The sequence below is a fragment of the Rosa chinensis genome, chromosome 7 (assembly GCF_002994745.2).
Source record: "Rosa chinensis cultivar Old Blush chromosome 7, RchiOBHm-V2, whole genome shotgun sequence".
Lineage (NCBI taxonomy): Eukaryota > Viridiplantae > Streptophyta > Magnoliopsida > Rosales > Rosaceae > Rosa > Rosa chinensis.
The window spans coordinates 8,597,172-8,607,189 of record NC_037094.1 but is presented as its reverse complement, the minus strand read 5'-3'; positions in this window follow the sequence as shown (position 1 = coordinate 8,607,189).

The window sequence follows — 10,018 nt, the reverse complement described above, 5'->3', positions numbered from 1 at the left end:
AGTTGGGTAACTGATGTTGAGAACCACCTCACTTCAAAGGGAATATTACCCATAATCCAGGCACCTAACCCGGAGCGTGTGTTCGTGCGAACACCTACAAAACATGCTCAATCAGTTATCTTGATGCGACGCCATATGGACAATGCACTCAGATTGGAGTATATGTCGATCAAGGATGTAAAAGAGTTATGGGTAGCACTAGAAGAGCGCTTTGACAATGTCCAAGATTTCCTCCTCCTGACTTGAAGGTTCTATGGAACAATCTAAGCTTTGCTGATTTCAAGTCTGTTGCTGAATATAATTCAGAAGCTCTTCGCCTACAGTCCATGTTGAGGTTTTGTGGACAACCTGTCACAGAGCAAGAGCTAATTGAGAAAACTTTCTCTAGCTTCCCCGTTTTAGCCATTGTGGTATCAAAGCAATATCGCACTGAAATCAATGCTGGACGGATCACGAGGTTTCATCAGCTTATCAATCTCATATCTGTAGCTGAGAAACATGATAACATACTCGTGAAGAATTATAATTCAAGGCCCATTGGAACTAAGAGTGTTCATGAGGCGAATTATAATGCAACTAAAAGAGGGCGCAAGAAGCAGAACCCTAAGAATAAGGGATATGAGGGATGTATGGGTCCATATAACCGCCCTAACAAGGAAGGAAACCGCATGTTTGGTGCGGATACACGTGGTGGCAGTGCCACACGTGGGAGAGGTAGTCGTGGTATCCCTGGTCGTGGTGGAGGCGCCATGGGTCATGGTGGTGGCGCCAACCCTCCTAGGGAACGCCCACAACGTGCACCTCAATTAAAGGGAGGCAACCACAATGACATGTGTCATCACTGTGGATCAAGTGAGCATTGGTTCAAGCAATGCAAGGCAAGCGAGCAACTAGCTTCAAGATACAGGGCATACAGGGACCTGAGGGAGCAAGAAGTGTACCTTGCAGAAGAAGAAGAAGAAGATGGTGGAGATGTCAATCTCACCATAGAGGACTTCAAAGCTGAAGATGAAGTGCACAAGGATGCTGCAGACTTTGATTAGAATAGTCCTTTTATTTTCCAAGAATTTTTGTAAAGGCAATATGTCTTAGTCAATAAATGACAATTGTATTAAACTCTTTCTTATGTGGTGCACCCAATGAAATATGATGTCTAGGAAAGTCATTGAGATTAATGGTACTTAAGAGAGCCTCGTTCCACCAACATCTCTCTCTACTTTCATGGTCATATTTGATTGGAGTTACCAAACGGATAGAGTGACTACAATGTGTCTTAGTTTGATTTTATTTTGGATTAGACTTTTGGGTCCTTTGATGTAATCATTGGCTATCTTTATTAATAAAGTATCGTATTATTATTCGATGTCATGGACATGTTTTAATTTCGAACTTTATTTTTCAGTATGTTTCCTGGAGAGTTGGAATGCTTTGTTGATAGTGGCACCACACATACTATATATATTGTGACATAGGCAACTATTTCTATGGATGACGCCTAGTCGATCTTCTATGACTACGATGGCTGGACCATCACAATTGATTCATGGTCGAGGACCAGCTTAATTTATGTTGCCAAATGGCACAAGTATTAATGTCAGCGAAGCTCTATATGCTCCTAGGGCTCGAAGAACCCTATTGAGTTTTAAAAGATATAAGAGCCAATGGTTTTCATGTGGAAACACATTGTGAGAATGGACAAGAGTTCCTTTGCATCACCTCTAATGACTACGGACATAAACGAGTATTAGAGAAACTTATGTGTTGCTCTAGTGGGTTGTATGCAACCACTATTCAAATTATTGAATCCAACCATGTCATGGGAGATGACTTATGGGATTCTGACACATATAGGCTTTGGCATGACCGTTTGGGACACCCAGGTCGTGATATGATGATCCGTATATTAAAGACTTCACATGGACATCCATTTTTCAAAACGAAAAGAAGTCAGAACCGAAATTCGGTCCAAGGAAGGGCTAGCGCCGCCTACCTCCTGTTGCCCAAAAGTGGTATTGATGCCACCAATACCTCCTTGGTTCCTTTTTCTACTTCTAAAGTCAATTGTGACTTCGTGGCTCAACCGGATACTTCCCTGGTTGCTTCTAAAGCACATCTTTTGTTTTGCAAAGCCTGCTCTTTAGCAAAATTAGGATCGAGACCATCCTATGCAAAGGACACTAAGGAAAATATTCCATTCTTACAAAGAATCCAAGGTGATATTTGTGGACCTATTCAACCAACTTGCTGACCATTTAGATATTTTATGGTGTTGGTTGATGCATCGACATGATGGTCACATGTCATGCTATTGTCCACAAGAAATGTTGTATTTGCTAAACTCCTAGCACAAATCATTAAATTAAGGGCTCACCACCTTGATCATCTTATTAAATCAATTCGTCTTGACAATGTTGGAGAGTTTTCGTCAAAAACGTTTGATGACTATTGCATGTCCATTGGGATTAGGGTTGAACACCCTGTTCCTCATGTTCACACCCAAATGGTCTCACAGAAGCTGCCATTAAAAGACTTCAAATGGCCGCTCGAGCATTGGTTATGCGGACCAATCTCCCTGTTTCTGCTTGAGGCTATGCAATATTGCATGCAGCTGTGCTTATTCGTCTGAGGCCCACTGCCACTCAACCCTTTTCTGCGTCCCAGATGGTTACTAGATATGAGCCTGATGTCTCACACTTACTCATATTTGGGTGTACAGTTTATGTGCCAATTGCACAGCCACAGCGCACCAAAATGGGTCCTCAAAGACGATTAGGCATTTATGTTGGATATGACTCTCCAATCATTATCCGCTACTTAGAACCCTTGACAGGTGATCTATTTACCGCTAGATTTACGAATTGTCACTTTGATGAGACAGTTTTCCCATCGTTAGGGGGAGATAGGAACAATAATGTTCAACAGAAACGACATGAATTGTCGTGGTCTATCCTCACTTTGTCTCATCTTGATCCCCGAACCGCACAGTCCGAAATTGAAGTGTGGAGAATTCTCGATCTTCAGAACGTAGCAGACTCTATGCCTGATGCGTTTTCTGATATCACTAAAGTGATAAGATCACATATACCTGCTGCAAACTTGCCTGCAGGATTGATGTTATTAAAAATCATGGACATGGCGCCACCCCTAGGGGTATTGGGCATGGGGCCGCCACCACTAATAGTGATGGCAATGTGGCTCAGGCAGGGCTCCCAGCAAGGAAACGTGGGAGGCCCAAAGGTTCGATGGATTCTCGCTCGAGAAAGAAAGCGAGTTTGGCATAAAAAGATCCATTAATCATCGACATAAATAACCCGTCTCATGAAGATATTCCGGATTATGGTTATGTCCAAGAGACATCATTGGGGGACGCTACAATGGTAGAACCAATTCCAGGGAATAGGGAGTTCTCCATGAATTACACTAGTGTACATGAGACGTTGAATAGATATTTTATTATCCTTGATGATGTGTTTGCATATTCTATTGCTCAAGGAATTATAGAACACGATGATATCGAACCTCGCTCCATTGAAGAATGTCAACGAAGAGCAACTTGCCTAAATGGAAAGATGCGATCCAGGTTGAATTAGATTCACTAACAAAGAGACAGGTATTTGGGCCTAAAACGCTAACACCCCCAAGTATAAAGCCTGTTGGCCATAAATTGGTATTTGTTAGAAAGCGTAATGAGAAAAATGAGGTTGCTAGATACAAAGCCCGCCTTGTGGCGCAAGGTTTCTCACAACGCCCTGGAATCGTCTACGAGGAGACATATTCTCCCGTAATGGACGTTATAACGTTCCTCTACCTTGTCAGTTTGGTAGTTTCCGAAAAACTTGGCATGCCGCTTATGGATGTGGTTACAGCATATCTCTATAGGGATCTAGATTCAGAGATATATATGAAGGTTCCAGATGGGCTTCAATTACCCAAGTCAAGTGGCTCTAAACCACGGAGCGCATTTTCAATAAGATTGAGACGCTCACTATATGGATTGAAACAATCCGGACGGATATGGTATAACCGTCTAAGTGACTACTTGATTGGGAAGGGCTATGTCAACAATGAAATATGTCCATGCATGTTTATAAAAAGGACAAGTTCCAGATTTGCAATTGTAGCAGTTTATGTCGATGACATGAACCTAATTGGAACTCTAGATGAGTTAAAGGAAACTGCTAAATACTTGAAATCCAAATTTGAGATGAAAGATCTTGGGAAAACACGGTTTTGCCTCGGACTAAAACTTGAGCACCGTAGTGATGAGATTATGATCCATCAGTCAGCATATACTCAAAAATTATTAAGGCGCTTTAATGAAGATAAAGCAAAACCTGTGAATACTCCCATAATCGGTCGTAGTCTTTAGCCTGAAAAAGATATGTTTCATCAAAGGGATGAGGACGAAGACTTATTAGAGGCTGAAGTGCCCTATCTAAGTGCAATAGGCGCATTATTGTACTTAGCTCAATGCACAAGATTGGACAGCTCATTCGCAGTGAACTTGTTAGCTAGACACAGTTTTGCGCCAACACGCCGCCATTGGATTGACATAAAGACAATCTTTTGATACTTGAGAGGTACGATTGTTATGAGCTTGTTTTATCCCTACAGAGAGAAAAGAAATAACGGAAGTGTAGGATCAGACTCCACAAGGCAAAACGCCACCTTTCGTGCTCCTCCTCCCCTCCATCAAAATGACAACGATGTCTTGATGGGTTTTGCTGATGCAGGGTATCTCTCTGACTCTCATAAAGGTCACTTCCAACCGGGTTATGTCTTTACCATAGGAAGCACTGCGATATCTTGGAGGTCTACAAAGCAGACTTTTGTTGCAACTTCCTCAAATCATGCAGAGGTTATCGCTCTACATGAAGCCGTGCGAGAATGCATATGGCTAAGGTCTGTAGTTAGACACATTCGAGGAACTTGTGGTTTGAAGTCTACCACAGATGAACCTACATGCATTTATGAAGATAATGCAGCTTGTATTGGGCAAATGAAGTTAGGTTTCATTAAGGGCGACAACACCAAGCATATATCGTCTAAGTTCTTTTACAATCAGCAATAACAAACACTTCTAAATATTGAAGTGAATCAAATCCGTTCAGAGGATAATGTAGCGGACTTGTTTACCAAGTCGTTACCTAAATCCACCTTCTAGAAACATGTGAAGAGCATCGGATTAAGAAAGTTATCCAAACTCCCATAATTGTAGAAATTAGGGGGAGACCTTGACATCAGGGGGAGGTATGATGTCTACATGTTCGATCTTAAACAGTGAATGACGTGTTGTGCTCTTTTTTCCCTTCGACCAGAGTTATTTTTGTCCCACATGATTTTTGTTACCTGACAAGGTTTTTAGTGAGGCAACGATCAAAGCGTCATCACCGAGTTTGAGCGGCACAAAGGGGAGTGTTGAAGGATGTCGACTACTCCACATTTACGCGCGTTGTGTTTTTTTCTCCTTCGACCAAGGTTGTTTTTTCCCTCAGAGTTTTTATTACTTGGCAAGGTTTTTGACGAGGCAACTTAGAAGCGCATAGCAGAGGCAACACTATTGACATGGAATATCCAAGGGGGAGTGTTGTAAATGATAATGACTATTCATGCAATAGGTATTACTTAATGTATGAGATTGACAGAGGCGTAATGTATGCGATTGACAGACTCGTAATGTATGCGATTGACATACTTGTAATGTGCGATTGATTAGTATAGCTATTATGTATTGCCTTTTGTATACATGATGTAATCATATATAAACCTCATGGTGAGATGAATACAACACAATACAATTTTTCCAATTCTCTACAACACTATTTTTGTTTTTTTTTGGGTTAAAAAAAAAACCTATATTTATAATTTCAAAACTAACAAAATTTGTAGAGAAGCACAATATATGATAGATACAAAAATATTTGAAGTCATGCGATAGAAGAAAATTTCAAGAAATTGAAATAAAGTTGCTCATGCAATAGCTAGAGAAAGTTTGAGGCCAGATAACATCCAGTTCTGAAAGGATGTTGGATGACTTCGGTGGTTGGATGATCTTATAATTGCTGATATATCTAATTGATATTATGAGTGTGACACTCCGGGCAAAATTAATTTTTCACAATACCACATTTTATTTGTTGAATTATTTGTCCAAATTTATTAATGAAATTCTCATTTGACCCAAAACCGGGGGGTGATTGGAACCATGTTCTGAAGTCTATTGAGCTACTAGTGACATAGCTTAGTAACTTGTTGTTTTGAAGTTTCCTGGAAGGTTGAGATTGAAAGCCTTCTCGAGCAAGGCTACGAAAGTGGAGAGAAATGGACATATATATGAACAGCATCCAATTAGAATAATAGAGAGATTCGTACGGAAAGCAAAGACTTGCATGAGTTTTGGAGGCTGATTGGACGAGAGTTGTGAGTCTTTGAATCTGAATGAGATCTTTCTTGACCTTCTACGGAAAAGAAAAAAAATGAAACAAAGCAAACAATGAGTGCATTTCCAAGTAGTCATAGTTTCCTTTAGCTAAAGTACGTAAGAGATTAAAGATGATGGATTTGTCTCTTATGTTGTCACATATTAGTATGCAGTAAGTGATATAAATTGCTTTTTCTTACTCTAAAAGCTTGTATTAGCGTTTTTATATAGAATGAAATTTGCATTTTGAAAATGTGAGTCCATTTTTTTTTTTTGAAGAATTTAATTGGCTCTTAAACATTTTTGAACAACTTCTTATTTCGGGATATAGATATTTCATCATTCACCGTATATATATTTTTTTAAATTAATCGATGATGGATGGACATCATGAGCTACCGTTTGAGGTCCCATTTTCAAACCAAAAAACAATTAACATGAAGATGAGTATATACCGTATTTGGTATTTGGAAAAAGCTAGAAAACCTTGGCCCTTGGGTAAAGGCAAATATTCCATGCTTAAAGACAGAAAGGAGAAGCCTTCTCAAGGAAGGCAAAGAAATGCCTTCACAAGGAAGGAAGGCTAGAAGAAAGTGAAAGGAAACAATCACATGGAATAATAGTGGGATTTGTACGAAAAGCAAGACTTTGAATAAGTTCTAACTTTAGAAGCTGATTAGACTCTAATGATCACTGAGAGGTCTTTCTTCTCCCGTACATGCATTTTAATTTCCAAAAGAACTATTCCGAAAAGATGACAAAGTGGAAGATTCGCTTTCTCTCGTAATATGACTTGCATTTTCTCTTTCTTGATTCAGAACACAACTGATTCAGGACTCGTAAATCCCACAAAATTGGCATTCATGACATAGGAGAAGGCAATGAATAATGAAACATTGTTTTTGAGTGAACAGCTATAACATGCATCTTGATTATACTTTGTGCCAAAAGCCAAAATCATTGTTTTTGAGTCCAAAATAGACTGACAATTAGCAACCCACTAGCTACAGTGCCCGCGCTTTGCTGTGGGATGTGAATGATAACAACAATGTCTTTTTTTTTTCACTCCTTAACATGTTCAAAAAAAAAAAAAAAGGACTATCTAAGTTTGAAGTTTACTTAACCCTTGACCCTTGCTTCAAGGTTTTGCTGTATACATAATAGCATTCATCTTCGGTAGCTGCAATCTTTTTCCATCATAAAAGAAAGTTGTTTATCAATGAAATTAACTTGTCAACAATTTGATCAGTTGATGAACATTAGCATGGAACAAATGGAAACAAATTGAAACAAAGGAATTAAACACATACATGTCAATAAACAATTGCCAGTTGGGATGAGTTAGATACATGTATGCGTTAGCCATTGAAACCCAACACATTGATGAAAAAAACCGACAGTTACGCAGAAGATTAGACAACTGCACTAACTGTAAAGTGGAATCCCTGCTCTAAATCAAGTTTTCTGGACATTTGCCATTATTACTGCAGAAACTTCTTTGGTTGTTGGATGGCTTAAATCTGGTTTGATCGAAAGTATTTTGGCGTAGCGTCCGTTGAGAATCTCCTTTGTTGAAGCTTGATGTATGACCATATTTTGTTCGACTAACACCATGACTTTGCACTATTTTAGGCATATATTCAAGACATAAATCATTATGACCAGTAGACTTTCTTCTACTCCAGTGGATGGGTCAACAACCTGTTATTGACAATTTTGATATCAGTAATTTGAAAACATAGGACAATTGTGACTAATAGATTCAAAACAGGAGGAAAAAAGAGGATTACTGTAATAGTCTTAGCTCCACTTTCTTCTACTCCAGTGGATTGAGTGTTCTGAATTTTGATCAAATACGACTAAATGGATCAAATATATTTAAATTGTTGATATATTTGTTAGTTTATGATCATTACAGAACCCCCAACTTATTGTTTTCTGTGAAGACTAAGACTTAAAACCATAATCCGACATAACAGAAGAACACTCAAGTCCTACCAAAAAAAAAATGTCATCCTGTAATCTTCAAGTTTGTACTTTTTACACCCACATTTACTTAATAACTATTAGCAAGAAGAACAAAACTAAAAAGTCCGATTCTATTTAAAGACGATTTAGTTTCATAAAGACCTTATATGAATTTATAGAGTTAAAAAAAAAAAAAAATCAAAGCATTTACATTCCTAAAGACTATAATGGATTCACTAAAATAATGCAATTAATTGAAGACCATAACAAAAAGAATGTTGGAGACAATGTTTCAAAAATACGATCAATATGAACATGTCTACAATTTTGACCAAAGAGGTGTTCTTGAATATGAACGTCTATAAACTCGATCAATATTTTTGATAAAACGTGTTACAACTAAATAATCAGTTCACATATGAATTGAAAAGGCAAGAGGATTACCAAGTTGATCACCTCTGATGACAAAAGTTGATTCAATCGTTCAAGTATAGCTGATAATACAAACAGTAAATTGATCAGTTAGGTATGTATAAACTAAATATAAAAAAAAAACAGCAATGAACCCATTTGGCATATAATAGTGATAAACTGATAGAGAACACTTCTAGACATATAATGATTATAAAGTCAAATGATGAACACCTTAGAGAAGTAAATGATTGTCCACACTATGGATTAAATTCATCAAAGAAAAGAATATCATAAACATCTGGCAAGTTTATAAATATGCTCATAGTCAATAGTTTTAAATAATCTGCATATTGCTGTTACTACATTCAGTTTTGATTTTTGAATTGGCACTACTAAAAGACTAAGTTTCTCAGTTCTGAGTATTAGTAACTAAAAGTTACCAAAAATTAACAAATATGATCAAAGAAAACAATAAGTTGGGGGTTCTGTAATGATCATAAACTAACAAATATATCAACAATTTAAATATATTTGATCCATTTAGTCGTATTTGATCAAAATTCAGAACACTTAATTGTCTAAAGTTAGTCATTTCAAAAAAAAAATTGTCCAAAGTTAGTTGTACAGTCAATAATGCAAGATACAAAAATAGTCAATCTAAATTTGCCATAATTAAGGCTGGGTTGTTAATTGGCTTTCATTAATTGACACCCCAAAATAAACCCAAACCAATTCCTCCAATAAATATTTATGGCAATTCAAAAGTTGCAACTCAAGGAATACCAGCTAAATGGCTGACTGCATTAACTCAAACCAATTAAAGGAACCCAAAGTGATTAATTAAACATGTTATCTGAAACCAATAGAAGGAAGCAGAAGTGAATAGTCATGTTATTTCAAACCAAAATACATACAGGGACCTGCTATTAAGAAACTCAAATCGATCAAGTCACACACATATACACAATTTGACAAATCCACTACTGAGAAACGCTCAAACTTTGCAAATTTAAGAAGCAGTATCATCTTTGGGCCCACAGACAATCTCACCAGTTTCAAAATCTCTTCCAATTCAAAATATCAAATTATATAGCACATGTTCAAGTTGACTTCTGTAACTTGAAAAGAAAAGATCTATTTCAAGCACAACATCCAAAACATCTATTTCAAAAAAAAAACCGATCCAGATTTTACCAATCATACCTCAAAAGAATA